The sequence below is a fragment of the Pelophylax lessonae genome (assembly GCF_965119305.1).
Source record: "Pelophylax lessonae genome assembly, chromosome: 5".
In the NCBI taxonomy this organism is placed as follows: Eukaryota; Metazoa; Chordata; class Amphibia; order Anura; family Ranidae; genus Pelophylax; species Pelophylax lessonae.
The window spans coordinates 34,528,314-34,544,663 of record NC_138772.1 but is presented as its reverse complement, the minus strand read 5'-3'; the positions used below and the strand labels follow the sequence as shown (position 1 = coordinate 34,544,663).

At 48.2% G+C, this 16,350-nt stretch overlaps 1 pseudogene across 1 annotated transcript in view; it reads left to right on the top strand.

Moving 5' to 3' along the window:
* LOC309555565 overlaps positions 1-8,104 on the top strand; it is a 41,315-nt pseudogene extending 33,211 nt beyond the window's left edge. The window contains exons 2-4 of the transcript in view: positions 4,568-4,646; positions 6,493-8,006; positions 8,099-8,104. The product of the transcript in view is annotated as an uncharacterized misc_RNA (transcript). The remainder of the gene's footprint in view (positions 1-4,567; positions 4,647-6,492; positions 8,007-8,098) is intronic.
* The last annotated feature ends 8,246 nt before the right edge of the window (positions 8,105-16,350 follow it).

Below are 16,350 nucleotides of genomic sequence, written 5' to 3'. Positions count from 1 at the left end.
CCATCCAATGCAGTGACCAGCGTGCCCCCCATCAATGCAGTGACCAGCGTGCCCCCCATCAATGCAGTGACGAGCGTGCCCCTCATCAATGCAGTGACCAGCATGCCCCCATCAATGCAGTGACCAGCGTGCCCCCCATCAATGCAGTGACCAGCATGCCCCCCATCAATGCAGTGACCAGCTTGCCCCCATCAATGCAGTGACCAGCGTGCCCCCATCAATGCAGTGACCAGTGTGCCCCCATCAATGCATTGACCAGCGTACCCCCCATCAATGCAGTGACCAGTGTGCCCCCCATCAATGAAGTGACCAGCGTGCCGTGTCCCCTTCAATGCAGAGAGACTTACCTGCAGCGGCAGCTTCTCCTCAGTCCCCCGGCGTCTCCTTGAGTCCTCCCGCATCCTCCTCGGCCAATGGCATGTGTTCCCCTTTCGGCCAATCAGGAAGCGGGTCTCGGACCCACTTCCTGATTGGCCAGGAGGAGGATCCGTGTGACAATAGCGAATTTTCATTCGCTATTGTCACACAATGGGTGGGATCGGGGCGCACTGCTCTGTGCCCCGGGTCCACCCTTCTCTGAAGCCTATTAGAGCCTCTGGCTCTGATCAGGTGATTAAAAAAAAAAAAAACCCCATTGAACTCCATGTGTCCGGCGCCCCGCATGTAGATTAGGGGGCCGGACGCATGGATAGGGGGGGCGCCCCCAACGCACCAGCCGCCACTGCTACTATTTACAATAAACTACTGGTAAAATAAAAAGTGTCAGTAAAAGGCTTTCTGCTAAGCACTATTAGGTGTTCCCACACCACAAAAAAAAAAAATGTGCAGCGCTAACTCACTAATGGTGGAACCCTCTAATGTATGGAAATCTTAATAAAGTTAAATATTACCACAATGCCTGTCTCTGTAATATGTAACTGCACATAAAACACACATCAAACTGAAAACAAGACATAAACATGAAGGTGAAACTCCTCTTATAGATATTTGCCATACAGATTAACTTCAAGTGCAATAATTCCAGAGATATGTGATTTCACATGTAATACACATCAAAAGGAAAATAAGGAATACATCTTTTTCAAAACTTAGCAGGGATGGTGGAACCCCTCTACCGATTTTTGCCATACAATTTAACTTAAGTGCAAAAACATTTTAGTTGGAAGGTTCACACCAGTAGAGAACTTTAGAATTTTTATTTTTTAGATTGTTACACTTAATTTTATATGTTTTAGTTACTATTATAATGTAAATTATTGCACTTTAAGTTAATTTTCAACCACCCATGCTAAGTCCATGTCTTTATGGACCTTGCTTTGTGCACTGGTGCGCAGTCATGTTGGAACAGGAAGGGGCCGTCCCCAAACTCTTCCCACAAAGTTGGGAGCACGAAATTGTCCAAAATATCCTGGTATGCGGACGCCTTAAGAGTTCCCTTCACTGGAACTAAGGGGCAAAGCCCAACCCCTGAAAAACAACCCCACACCATAATTCCCCTCCACCAAATGATTTGGACCAGCGCACAAAGCAAAGTCCATAAAGACATGGATGAGTGAGTTTGGGGTGGAGGAACATGACTGGTCAGCACAGAGTCCTGACCTCAACCCGATATAACCCCTTTGGGATGAATTAGAGTGAAGACCTTGAGCCATGCATTCTCGTCCAACATCAAGTGCCTGACCTCACTGATACACTTCTGGAAGAATGGTCAAATATTCCCATAGACACACTCCTAAACCTTGTGGGCAGCCTTCCCAGAAGAGTTGAAGATGTTATAGCTGCAAAGGGTGGGCCAACTTATTATTGAACCCTACGGACTAAGACCGGGATGCCATTAAAGTTCATGTGTGTGTAAAGGCAGGCGTCCCAATACTTTTGACAATGTAGTGTGTGTATGTATATATATATATATATATATATATATATATATATATACTGTATATATATATATATATATATATGACACTAATACAGTGATCAGTAAATTGTCTGTATAGTGCAGTGATGGCGAACCTATGGCATGTGTGCCACAGCTGGAGCCCTCTCCGTGGGCACACCAGCTATACTGGAAAGCTGACGCCGCAGATGCCTGGGCTCTCTAATCCTCCCTCCCCCACACGATGGTGGCGCTGTGACAAGGGGAGAAGCGAGCATGGGCTATCAGTGTATTTCTCCCCCTCGCCCCCCTTTTTCTGTCAAGCAGCGCTAGACAGGGACAGAGCAGCGCTTGCAGAGATCGCTGCCCACTGTGATTCCTCCTGCCTTCCCATTGGCTGCAGCTAAGTGCCAATGAGGAGGTTAACAAGTGCACCATGGGACATGTAGTTCCTGAAGACTATTGGTCCATTTTAACCACTTGCCGACTGCCTAATGACTATTTACGTCAGCAGTCAGCCCCTCACAGGCAAAGCGACGTAGATCTACGTCGCTAACCTGTGAGGCTCTAGGGAGCGAGTGCGCGCCACCGTATGCGCGCTCCCGCTCCTGCTCGCTCACGCCCCCCCCGCGCATGTGAGCGGCGGACCCAATGTCCGGCGGTCACTCGCGATCGTCGGTTACACCGGGAGAAAGGCATTCTCCCCTGTGTCATTCTCCCCTGTGTAACAGCACAGATCATACGGTCCTGCTATGTAGGACCATAGATCTCTGCTGTTACATCACAAGCCACATCAAATCACAGTTAGAATCACGCCCCTAGGGACACACTTAACCCCTCCTTCTCAAATAAAGTTAACCCCTTCCCTGCCAGTGTCATTTTTACAGTAACAGTGCATATGTATAGCACTGATTACTGTAGTAATGTCACTGGTACCCCCAAAAGTGTCAAAAATGTCAGTCAAGGGTCCGATCTGTCCGCCGCAATGTCGCAGTCCCGCAAAAAAAATCGCAGATCGCCGCCATTACTCGTTAAAAAAAAAACAATAAAAATGACAAAAATCGTTCCCTTAGTTAGTAAACGCAATAACTTTTGCGCAAGCCAATCAAAATACGCTTTTTGCGTTTTTTCTTACCAAACATATGTAGCAGAAAACAAATTGGCCTAAAATGTTAAAAAATTCTGATTTTTACAGTTTTTTGGGGAATTTCATATAAAAAAATGTGAAAAATATTGTTATTTTTGCAAAATTGTCGCTCTTTTTTTGTTTATAGCACATGATCAAAAAATCGCACAGGTGATCAAATACCACCAAAAGAAAGCTCTGTTTGTGGGGGAAAAAAAAGGAACGTCAATTTCATTTGGGTACAGCGTCGCACGACCGTGTAATTGTCCGTTAAAGTCACGCAGTGCCGAATCGCAAAATAGGCCCTGGTCAGGAAGGAATTAAAATCTTCCGGGGCTTAAATGGTTAATGTCCAGCCCAGCTCCCCCGCATGGCAAAGCTGCTGGAATCAGAAGTGCAGCGGCGATGTGACAAGGGGAGAAGCGAGCATGGACTGTCAGTGTATTTCTCCCCCTCGCCCCCCTTTTTCTGTCAAGCAGCGCTGGACAGGGACAGAGTGGCGCTTGCAGAGATCGCCGCCCGCTCTGATTCCTGCTGCCTCCCCATTGACTGCAGCCAAGCACCAATGAGAAGGTTGACAAGTGCACCATGGAACATTTAGTCCCAGAAGACTAAGGGTCCATTTTAATGTCCAGTCCAAAATCACCACCTGGAGAGAGGAGTCATTGCTGAAAGGGAGAGGGACTGGAGCAGCACACTGTGAGCCAGGGGACAGAGAGGCTGCCAGGATACTGCCCCTGCAGTGCCAGTTGCGGGCCTCGCCACGGGCAACTGAGAGTGAGTGGACATCTGTTTGGAGGAAGTGTTGCTGTGTCGCTGGGATTGGTGAGAGGTCCTTGCGGCCATTATCTGTGGCTGTTACTATTTGCAGTGTTGGTACTTTGAAAAAAATAAGTTGGTTTTGTGTCGCAGTTTGGGCACTTAGGCTCAAAAAGGTTCGCCATCACTGGTATAGTATAATTAGTGTACACTGTGAAAGGGTTAACGGGGGGTGATCAGGGGGTTAAATCTTTATAGGGGCATATATGGCAGGGACCCTAAACATATTTGGGACTACCACTAACTGCCTCTCACACTATCTGAAGTCACAAGTGACAATAATTCAGGGATCAGTAAATTTTATCTGTATACTGTATAGTAGGCCTGCACGATATTGGAAAAAAAATATATTGCGATATTTTTTTTTCAACGATATATATTGCGATATTGAGGGACCCGTCAATCCAGGCTAAAGTCAACAAGTGATTGGGAAGAATGCTGGGAATAGAAATCATGAAGCATGCAGGCAGCCTTCTAAATTTTAATTGCAGATACAGGGCACTGGGCAGGTCAGGGTCTCAGTGACAGTGTGGAATCGATCGGATTATTCAGTGACAGTCAGTGACAGTGTGGAATCGATCGGATTATTCAGTCACTCACAGTGGTGGACTAGGAGCCGGGAAAGGATCACAGCACAGCCGCATATTACACTGACTCACTCGTGCACTGCAGAGTGTTGGTTATGTATTGTATAAAAGAGAAAGCCACTGTTATATGATTAGCTACATCTACATTTGTCTTAATAGGAGAGTCGGTGGGATTCCCTTTGTCAGGGAGCCTGGGAGCAGCACAGTGTACCTGCAGTTTTCACACAGGTTACCTACGGTTTCTCATAGACTTCTGTTAGATCGTGTGTAGGGCTGAACGATAGTCGAGTCTCACTCTCCGCCCTAGTTTTCTCAATGGCACATTCAGGGAACCAATCACGCCGTGAGTAGCGGCACAGCGAACCAATCAGGTGTGCAGGCACTGTGGCTTAGTTGGTTAAAGCGCCTGTCTAGTAAACAGGAGATCCTGAGTTCGAATCTCAGCAGTGCCTAGTTTATATCGCTCCCGGGGTCCCCGATGGCTGCTGGACTGTCCCCTGGTCAGGTGCCTGGCTAAGGAGTGGGGATCCATGCACGGCCTCCGGCTGGTCCTGCCTGCGAGGTGGCTTCCTGTGCGGCTGAGCTTTCTGCTGACCGGACAGCGCCACCTGCTGGCGGGAATGAGAATTGCAGCTCCTCTCATCTCCCTGTGCCCTGCAGGGCGGGAAATTCAAATGTACATTACTCCCCTATGAGTCCATGTCAGACTCCTACACCCATGGATCTCCATGCGCCCTGCAGGGCGGGAGATTCTAATCCTGCTTATTTTCCTGTGAGACCCTGCCCGCCGTGCACACCTTTGGATCTCCCTGCGCCCTGCAGGGCGGGAGATCAATTTTCAACGTCACCTCCTCCGAGGGTCTGCCACGCGCCCAGCTTTGTTGGTCTCCCTGCGCCCCTCAGGGCGGGAGATTCGCGTTCCCTATCAGCTCCTGGTGACGATTGCCATTCGTCGGCCATCATAGCTCTCCCTGCACCCCCCAGGGCGGGAGATGCTCACGTCCGTCATTCCTCCGTCTTTTCCGGCAGGTCCGGTGTCCCACCAGGTCTCCCTGCGCCCTCCAGGGCGGGAGACGCTTCAGAGTCCCGTGCTTCTGTCAGTCGCTCCGTGGCGGCAGCCCCTCCGCGCCTTCCTGCGCCCGGCCGGGCGGGAGAGTCGCACGCCGCTATTTTTCATGCCGGGCTGACATTGCCAGCCTATCCTCCTCCCCCTGCGCCCGGCTGGGCGGGGGACGGACGCTTGCCTCTTAGCCTCTCCAGCGCAGTGGTTCCCGCCGCTGCTACTCCTGTTCCGGTCTCTGCATCCTCCTGCTCTTCTGCTCATCGCCACCTGGGCCCACCTGGGCCGCTGACTGTACATCCGCCTTTGGATCCCTCGATGCAACGACCTTCATCGCAGCTCCCCGAGGCTCCTGTGGATGCTGGAAATCGCAGACGGCTGCCGGAACAACCCTCTGAAGGAGTGTCCAGGTCGTTGGGATCTCGCGAAGGGCAGCCCGCGCTGGCTCCACCTCCACACCTCAGTGAGTATGATTGTGGTTTAGTCTGGGGTAGGCCCGATGGAGCTGCTGTATCAGGCCCGCCGGACGAGCGCATTTTTGAGGCGGTAAAGTCGGTCCGGTCTCAATTGGGTGTGTCTTCCCCTTCGGCGTTTTTTCGGGCGCACCGTTGTGGGCAGTTTCCTCGACCAGTGTGCACCTTGCGGACGAGGTATGCGACAAAATTTGGCATCGCGAATTCGTCGATTTCCTGACTTTGGTCCCACCTGACCGGGAGACGGTGGACAAATCACGGCGGGTCGATGTTACGGTACAGGGCGACAAGCCTAAACAGCTTCCCCGCACTTTTGGGAACTGGCTGCAGGGTTTCTGTGCTTACGCCGGGGTGCTTTGCGAGCATTTTCCCGAGTTAGGCCCTTCTCTCTTTTGTTACCTTGATCTCATTTGGGGTGCCTACAAAGTCTATGGCGGACCGTGCTGGTATCATTATGATACACAGTTTCGCCAAAAGATGGTGGCGCGGAAGGAATTTCATTTTGATTGCCAGGATGGGAGCCTGTGGTTGTTGCTCATGTGCCCCCACAGGCCGTCGTCCTTTCAATCCGCGGCCGGCGCTTCCTTTCTTGTCTGCGTGCCGATTTAAACACGAATGCTCGGTGTGCGGGGGTGCGCACCCCGCCATCCGATGCTTTCGGAGGAACAAGCAACCGCTTGCCAAACCTGGGACCAAGCCCGACCTTCCTAGGGCGGAGGACGCCGGTGAACGTCCCAAAGATGCTTCCTTGGCTAGACCGTTACCCTCTGCATAGGGAGGCTTTGATCTTGAGGGATGGGCTGTATCGTGGATTCTGGATTCCTTTTACTTATTCGGACGAGCCTTCCATGGCAGCGAACTTAAAGTCGGCATTGCAGTTCGAGCCTGTCTTGGCTGGGAAGCTTCGGAAGGAACTGGAATTGGGACGTATGGCTGGCCCGTTTGACTTCCCTCCTTTTCACAACCTGCGGGTTTCGCCTCTGGGTGTGGTTCCCAAGAAGGAGGAGGGAAAATTCCGCCTCATCCACCATCTTTCCCATCCTTCCGGCTCCTCTGTTAACGACGGCATCGATAAGGAGGAATCCAGGGTCCAATATGCCTCCTTCGACAAAGCCCTCGGGTTGGTGAGATCTGCTGGCCAGACTGCGTTGTTGGCTAAGGTGGACATTGAATCCGCCTTTCGCCTTCTCCCTGTTCATCCGGAATGCTTCCACCTGCTGGGCTGCTTCTTTCGGGACAGCTACTATTTTGATATGTGCCTCCCCATGGGCTGTGCGATTTCATGTTACTATTTTGAGTTGTTTAGTAGCTTCCTTGAATGGGTGGTCGCCCAGTCGGCTGGTCTGCATTCCCTTTTGCACTATTTGGATGACTTCCTTTTTGTTGGCCCGGCTGGCGGTGATCATTGCCAGCGGCTCCTTTCCGTTTTTCAGTCCATATGCGAGCAGTTCTCTATCCCGCTGTCGGCTGACAAAACGGAGGGCCCGGTGCCTGTGTTGTCCTTCCTGGGCATCGAAATTGACACGGTGGAGATGGTGTTCCGTTTGCCGGGTGACAAATTGGTTAAGCTCCGCTCCCTGCTCCGCTTGGCAATGGGGGCCAAAAAGCTTCAGTTGAAGCAGTTGCAATCCCTTTGGGTCATCTCGTCTTCGCCTGTCGGGTTTTACCCATGGGGAGGGCCTTTTGCAGGCGCCTGTCGTGGGCCATGAAAGGCGTGGCTGCTCCCCACCACTATGTACGAATTACTAGGCCAATGCAGGATGACTTGGCGATGTGGCTCTCCTTTCTCCAGTCTTACAACGGTCATTCCTGTTGGCTTATGGAGGAGGTCCCGAACTCACAGCTGGAGCTTTACACGGACGCGGCAGGCTCCTGTGGCTTCGGGGCCTTTTTCCAAGGGGAATGGTCTGCCGAACGTTGGCCGGCCTCATGGGCCCACATGGATCTGTTGCGCAACCTCACCTTGCTGGAACTCTTTCCAATTATTGTTGCTATTGAACTGTGGGGGGAGAGGTTGCGTAACCGCCAGGTTGTTTTTTGGTCGGATAATATGAGCGTGGTTCAGGTAGTTAACCGTCAGTCTGCTAGATCTCCCCCTGTCGTTTCATTGCTGCGTTTTCTTGTCCTTAAATGTTTACATTTTAACATTTGGTTTAGAGCTAAGCATGTGCCCGGTATATCTAACGATCTGGCTGATGCTCTCTCTCAGCTTTTCAGCTTGACCGCTTTCGCTCCCTGGCTCCGACGGCGGCCCAGGAGGGCCTTCCTTGCCCCCCTTTTTATGGAACCTCGTTTTCGATGCTTGTTAGACCTCCTTCGGGCTTCTCTTTCCCCTCGGACATGGTCATCGTATCTTCGGACCTGGGACGAATGTCCGTTTCCCGCGGTGAGTTTTTGCTTACATCTCACCACGACAGACGACTTTCTTTATTGCTTTATTTTCTTATCTGTTGTTTTTACTCCGCAGGGGCTCTTCGGGATCCACGGTCTCTTCTGCCATGTCTGCCTTATCTTTTTGGTTCCGCCTCCTAGGCTGGGAGGACATCACCAAGGATTTCCCGGTGCGGCAGGTTTTGCGCGGCTGGCGGCGTACAACCCATTCCCCCGATTCCCGACACCCGGTGTCGCTCTCCATTCTGTCCAGCATCCTTTCCTTGTTGCCGTCAGTGTGCTCCTCTCCTTTTGAAACCCTCTTGTTTAGGGTGGCCTTTTCCTGGGCCTTTTTCGGCGCCTTTCGCATCGGCGAGCTGATTTTGAAGTCCAGGTCTTCCTCCGGCGGTATTCGAGCGGATGACGTGTCTTTCGCGGAACATTGCGTTACCGTGTTGCTTCGCACCTCAAAGACTGACACCCTGGGCAGAGGCCGACGGGTTGTTTTATATTCCTGCCGGGGCCCATTTTGCCCGGTTTCATTGGCGTTTCAATTTCGGTCTATTCGCCCCTCATCCCCTACTTTTCTTGTTCATGCTGATTCGTCCTCGCTCAGCAGGTTCCAATTTTTGAGGGTCTTCCGTCTCTGCCTGTCAAAGTTGGGCCTGCCCACGTCAGATTTTTCGACGCACTCTTTTCACATCGGCGCCGCTACATCAGCTTCTGGCATGGGCTTTTCTGATGCAGATCTCCAGCGCTTGGGCAGGTGGGAATCCCCCCGTTTTTCGTTATATGTTCGTCCTCACCTTTTGTTTTGATTTTCAGCCTCCCGCCCTGCCTTGGTTTGGATCATCGGGGATTCCTTCGTTTTCTGGGCTTCCCGCCGGTCTGGCGTCCGACGTGATGGGATGAACCTGGGCTTTGACGATTCCGTGGCCAGGATCCCTTGGCGTGGTATGCGTGGATTGCGCTGGTCCCAAGTCCTCCAAGAGTGCCTGACACTTCGTTCGCATGTTTCTGGCCCAATTATTCTGATCCTGCATGCCGGGGGGAATGATGTCGGTTACACCCGGTCGGTTGACCTCATCACGGCTGTGAAACAGGATATTGGTTATTGCTATGCGCTCTTCAAAAACTTGATTCTCATTTGGTCTGAAATTGTGCCTCGCCTACTTTGGGCCCATGACATCCCGGGTCCATGCCTGGAAGGTTCCCGCCGGAAGATAAATGCACAGGTGTCGAAGTTTGTTCGTCACTTGGGTGGTGTGGTAATCCGACACAGGGATTTGGAAGGTGACAACGGTGATTTGTTGCGCCCAGACGGCGTCCATCTTAATAACATTGGTTTGGACATTTTTAACCTTGGCCTTCAACGCGGTGTGGAACAGGCGCTGGCTTCGGTGGGGCGCACGTCAGTTAAATCCTGACGTGCGGGTGGCGGTTTTTGACCTTGCCAGCAGTTAAAATTATAGTAATGGGTTATGCCCTTGTTTGTAAATTGGGGGGTAGGCTGTCTGTCCTGCACTGATGATAACGACAGACCCTCCCCCTTTCACCTTTTGGAATTAATTTGTTAAGGACTAAGAGTGCTCACAGTACAACTGTGACTGGCACTGGTCTAAATGTATACTTGTTTGGTTTTGAAAGTTAATAAAGCTGTGGCCTTGCCCTTTCCAACTTAATCATTTGTAAGTGTGGTTTTGTATGGGGAAGGGGCAAGGGGTATTCGTTATTATGGTTCTCCGGACCTATGCACCTCTGCAGTCATGAAGGCCTCTTGATCCCTATAGGGAAAGAGAGCCTTGACTGATGGGGGCATGGTCAGGGGGCTTGTTTATAGCAGGAGGCTACGTGGGAGAATTGATTGGATGGTTTTTGGGCACGGGGTTGAGCCTGAGCTCAGTTAAATATCCCCTACCCAGGGAATTCTGGGTCTTTGAAGAAAACGTGGTTGAAAACGTAGTTTTCTCAATGGCACATTCAGGGAACCAATCACGCCGTGAGTAGCGGCACAGCGAACCAATCAGGTGTGCAGGCACGCGTGATTGGTTAGCTGTGCAGTTGCTCACGGCGTGATTGGTTCCCTGAATGTGCCATTAAGAAAACTAGGGCGGAGAGTGAGACTCACTGAACGTTTGGGGCGGGCTGCAGTGGGATGGATGTGTGAGTCCTCCTCCGAGTCCCTTCCCCCTGCCTATGTAAAATATCGTGACCTCGGCGATATGAATATCGCCTACGGCCGAAGAACGATAGTCGATATCATATCGACTATCGTTCAGCCCTACTGTATAGTGTGCACTGTGACAGGGAGTGACAGATCAGGTCAAGGATTTTTGGCCTGGACCCAGTGACTGATCGGTTCTGAAACGAATCAGAACACTGCGGGGATAGCGGGGGCACGCACGCGCGACCCCTATCCCCGCGCGTGACCTACGTACCCATATGGCGATTCGAGCAGCTGAGCCAGCCTGCTGCAGTTTATCTGCGGCGGGCAGTCAGCAACTGGTTAAAGAAATGTTGTGTACACACTGTACGAAAATCGTACGAAAGTTCTTTGAAGTCTATAGTGTCATTGGTTCCCAAAAAAAGTGTAATTCGGGGGTTTATTTACTAAAGCTGGAGGGGGCAAAATTAGTCATAGTTCTGCAGAGAAACCAATCAGCTTCTATCCTTAGGTTGTTTAACCAGTTCCGGACCGTCCTCCGCAGTTTTACTGCGGCAGGCAGCCCTTCCTGCGCGAACCGACGTAGGACTACGTCGGTCGCTCGCTCGCGTGGTGCTGGGGGTGAGCGCGTGCCTCCACCTCCCGCCCCCAGTAGGCAGTGTGGATGCGGATGCACAAGGCTGGGGCACCGATTGCCGCTGGCCACCCGCGATCGCTCCCCGTTGAGAGAGCGGGACGGTCGGCTGCTGTAAACACAGCAGACCGTTGTTCTCTCTGGAATGATCACAGAGCGCCTGTGATTCCTTCTATATAGGATCACAGGTCTCTATGGTAATTTCACAAGCCCCTCCCCCCACAGTTAGTAAACACTCCCCTAGGCTTACATTTAACCCATTGATCACCCACTAGGTTAGCTCCTTCCCTGCCAGTGTCATTATTACAGTTACAGTGCATATTTTTAGCACTGATTACTGTAGTAATGTCACTGGTCCCCTCCCAAAAAGTGTAAAAAATATCAGTTAGGGGTCCGATCTGTCCGCCGCAATGTCACAATCCCGCTAAAAATTGCAGATCGCCGCCATTACTAGTAAAAAAAAAAAAATAAATAAAATTGACATAAATTTTTCCCCTAGTTTATAGACGCAATAACTTTTGCGCAAACCCATCAATATACGCTTATTGTGATTTTTTTTTTTTTTTACCAAAAATATGTAGCAGAATACAAACTGGCCTAAAATGATGAAAAAATTTGATTTTTAAACATTTTTTTTGAGAATGTTATATAGCAGAAAGTGAAATATACAGTATATATATACTCCGATTGTTTTTTTTTTGCGCTATAAACACAAAAAGAGCGACAATTCTGAAAAAATATATATATATATATATCTTTTTTTTCAGAATTGTCGCTCTTTTTGTGTTTATAGCGCAAAAAAAAAAGAATTCCACAGGTGATCAAATACCACTATACAAATAGCAATCCAAAATTTTCTCCGCTAAAAATGATGAAATAATGATGGGTGATATATAATGATGGGTGATATATACTACAATACACTAATGAATATAGACAAAAATCAATCACAAAATGGTGTACAATGTGTAGCGCTAACATCAAAGCATGATAATCAAATGCATGTGAACGTGGATCAATGAATAAATAAATAAATAATCACAAATTGGTGACTCTGAATAAAAAATAGCAGTGAAGTCCATAAGTCACCAAAAAAGAAAAGTAGTCCGTGGATAATGTTGCACTGTTTAGTTATTTGAGGAATTCCTTTATCCACGGACTACTTTTCACCGGCTATTCCTTTTTGGTGACTTAAGGACTTCACTGCTATTTTTTATTCAGTTTTTGATTATTTTTGATCATTTATTTATTTATTCATTGATTCACGTTCACATGCATTTGATTATCATGGTTTGATGTCAGCGCTACACATTGTACACCATCAAATACCACCAAAAGAAAGCTGTATTTGTTGGAAAAAAAAAAAAAAGCGTTGCACAACCGCGCAACTTTCCTGTTAAAGTAATGCAATGGCCTGGTCATTAAGGCTCCTTTCACACTATCCGTCCGTCGGACTGATTCCGTTTTTCTCAGCGGGGGATCGAGCCGCCGATCCCCCGCTGAGCAGGAGAATGACAGCTGTGTCTCCGTGCTGTGTGCGGAGACACAGCTGTCATTTCCCCATACATCTCTATGGGGGATATCGGATGGGAATGGACCGTCGGTCCGTTCTCATCCGATCCGCTGGACGGATGGAAAATAGGGTTTCCATCCGTCCAGATATGACGGATCGGATCGGATGTCAGCGGACATGTCTCCGCTGACATCCGATCCCCCAGAGAGATGCATGGGGGGACCGTTCAGATCCGCCAAAAAAAAGGACAGGCAGATCTGAACGGTCCGCCTGTGTGAAAGGGGCCTAAGGGGGGAAAAAAAAAATCCTTCTGGTCCAAAACTGGTTAATTAAGCTTTAGCAATAAAACCTGGAAGCTGATTGGTTTCTCTGCAGAATTGTGACTCATTTTGCCCTCTCTAGCTTTAGTAAATAAACCCCTTAGTATCCGATTTATCTAAAAAGAAGAGGAATGTGGGACTTTAATTGAGGCAAAATTGGACATGGGATATTTTATTGATTGAATACATAAAATAAAAAATCACTGTTACATAAACATATACAGAGATACAGCACAGAGCAAATATAATAATGCATAATAAATCCAAAATGAATACAATATTTCTAGGACCATAAATTGGATCACTCAAGAATATAATGGATACATCAACGCATAAATGCTCTCTGTGCTCATCATTTAAATATGACATGTTTGGATAAAACATTGGAGTAATTGTAGGCTCTACGCGTTTCGTGGACCTCCGTCCATTCATCAGGAGCTTAAAAATATGTCTACAAATGGAGATATGGGTTGTGTTAGTGTATTAACCACTTGGCCACTGCTCACATTGCTGCTACTGCAGCAATGTGGCTCGATACCTTCCAGCGACGTAGACCTACGTCGCTGGACTCCTCCCCCTGTAGGCGGCGCTCGCGCGCCGCCGGAGGCACGCTCCCGCTGTTTTCAGTCACAGCGGGAGTCGGGCCAGGGGAGGAGCGGCGGCGATCGCCGCCACTCTTCCCCGATCGTCGGGGAATCGAGTGAGGAGATCCGCCCGCCTGTGTAAACAGAGCGGGCGGATCTCCTAAGTGACAGGGAGTGACAGATTGCAGTGTTCAGCATAGCTGAACATCCGATCTGTCCTTCTGTCACATAGTCACCTCCCCCCACACACGTCAGTAAGCACCAGGCATACATTAACCCCTCCCTCTCCAATAAAATTAACCCCTTCACTGCCAGTGTCATTTTTATAGTAACAGTGCATATATATAGCACTGATTACTGCAGTAATGTCACTGGTACCCCCAAAAGTGTCAAAAATGTCAGTCAAGGGTCCGATCTGTCCGCCGCAATGTCGCAGTCCCGCAAAAAAAAAATCGCAGATCGCCGCCATTACGCGTTAAAAAAAAAACACCAAAAATGACAGAAATCTTTCCCGTAGTTAGTAAACGCAATAACTTTTGCGCAAACATATGTAGCAGAAAACAAATTGGCCAAAAATTAAAAAAAATTTGATTTTTACATTTTTTGGGGGGGAATTTCATATAAAAAAATGTTAAAAATATTGTTATTTTTTAAAAATAAACGCTCTTTTTTTGTTTATAGCGCAAAAAGTAAAAATCGCACAGGTGATCAAATACCACCAAAAGAAAGCTCTGTTTGTGGGAAAAAAAGGATGTAAATTTCGTTTGGGTACGGCGTTGCATGACCACGCAATTTTCAGTTAAAGTCGCACAGCGCCGAATCGCAAAAAGTGACCTGGACGTAAGACAGCAAAATCCTCCGGTGGTAAAGTGGTTAATATAAGAAAGGAAAATAGATAATATTATGGGATATATAGGAATAGACACTACCTTGAACAGTGTCATAAATCCTCAAGCAGTCCAGTCGGGGATAAGGGGACCGAAGCGGATCCAGGAATTGCCTGATCCGGGGCTGAGGCATGGATTGCATCCAGCAAAGGGACAACAGGAAGGAGAGGACCATAGTTAGAGTAAATGAAAAAAAATCCAGGGATATGCTCCGGGGATTGATAGTAAGGGCTCATTGGAAGCAAGATCAATCTGAAAATATATATTTATAATATTGTGTATAAAATAATTATACTGAGAAAATCAATCTCAAGGGAACAATATGTTCAGATAAGTAAAATCAAGTGGAGAAGAGAGTGCCAACAAGGACAACACCAAGGCTATCAAATCCCAGGGAGGTTAACAAACAAGGTGCATATAAAGTATATATGTTAGACCCAGATTGAGTCAAAGTGGAAAAGGTGATCTCTAGAATGAAAGAAAGAGAGAGAAAGTATCCCCTGGATTGGGGGATATGTCAGAGAAAATGTGCTAAAATCAAAATAAAAGATGGGTGTATAATGAAAAAGCAGTAGTGACCCAATACAGTGAAAAAAATGGTGATCAGTAGGCATCTGATTTGTCTGCCGCAACGTTGCAGTCCCGCTATCAGTCGCTGATTGCCGCCATTACAAGTAAAAAAAAAAAAAACATTCCATAAAATTTCCCATAGTTTGTAGACGCTATAACTAAACCAATAAACATACACTTATTGGGATTTTTTTAACTAAAAATTTGTAGAATGGTGTAACTTGAAGAAGAAATTTGATTAGATTTTTACAGCGTCGCACGGCTGCGCAATTGTCAGTTAAGGTAACGCACTTATCACTTTTCTGGCACTCAAGTGGTTAAATTTAAATTATTTTCTGGTCCATGAGACAGGATTTTGTTTTCAGTTGGTACAGCATTTTATTCCACAGCTTCACTGCTTTTGGAAAATAAATGTTGGGGATCTTTGAAATAATCTTCAAGTTTAAAGTGGGGTACACTCTATAAGAAAATCGGGGGAACGATCGTCCGATTTTCCTCCTTGTTTCACAGCAAATCAGAACCGATGAACGAACCTTCGTACGAAAATTCTCATACAACAAAGGCTTTTTTTTTTTGTTGTTTATTGTTTCTGATCATGCGCAGTCTTTCTTTTCTGATTTTTCTTGTACAAAAATTGTACGAAAACAGTAAACATTAAACGAAAATCGTTTGTTTTTTTTCCGTACGAGAAAAATTTTGGAGTCTGTCCCTTTGAGAATTTTCGTATGAAAATTCGGAAATGGCTGTTGAAAGTTGTGTACACACTACACGAAAAACTTACAAAAATATTTGCCTGATTTTCTTATAGTGTGTACAAACCTTAACCGGTTAACGACAGCCCGCCGCAGTTATACTGCGGCAGGCAGCCGCTCCTGCGCAAACCGACGTAGGTGTACCTCGGTCGCGCGCCTGCAGCTGGGTGGCGAGCGCGCACTGCCTGCGGCGCACTCCCGCCCCCACTCGTCAGCGGGGACTTGGATGCACGGGACAGGGCTCTGATTGCTGCCTGACACCCGTGATCATTCCCCACTGAGAGAGAAGAACGGTCAGCTGTTGTAAACACATCTGACCGTCCTTCTCCCTAGAAGGATCACAGAGCTCCTGTGATCCTTCTATATAGGATCACAGGTCTCTGTGGTCATTTCACAAGTTACGCCCCCCACAGGTAGAAACACGCCCCCAGGTACACATTTAACCCCTTGATCACCCACAGTGTTAACCCCTTCCCTGCCAGTGTCATTATTACAGTAACAGTGCATATTTTTAGCACTGATTACTGTAGTAATGTCACTGGTCCCCCCAAAAGTGTCAAAAATGTCAGTCAGGGGTCCGATCTTTCCGCCGCAATATCGCAGTCCCGCTAAAAA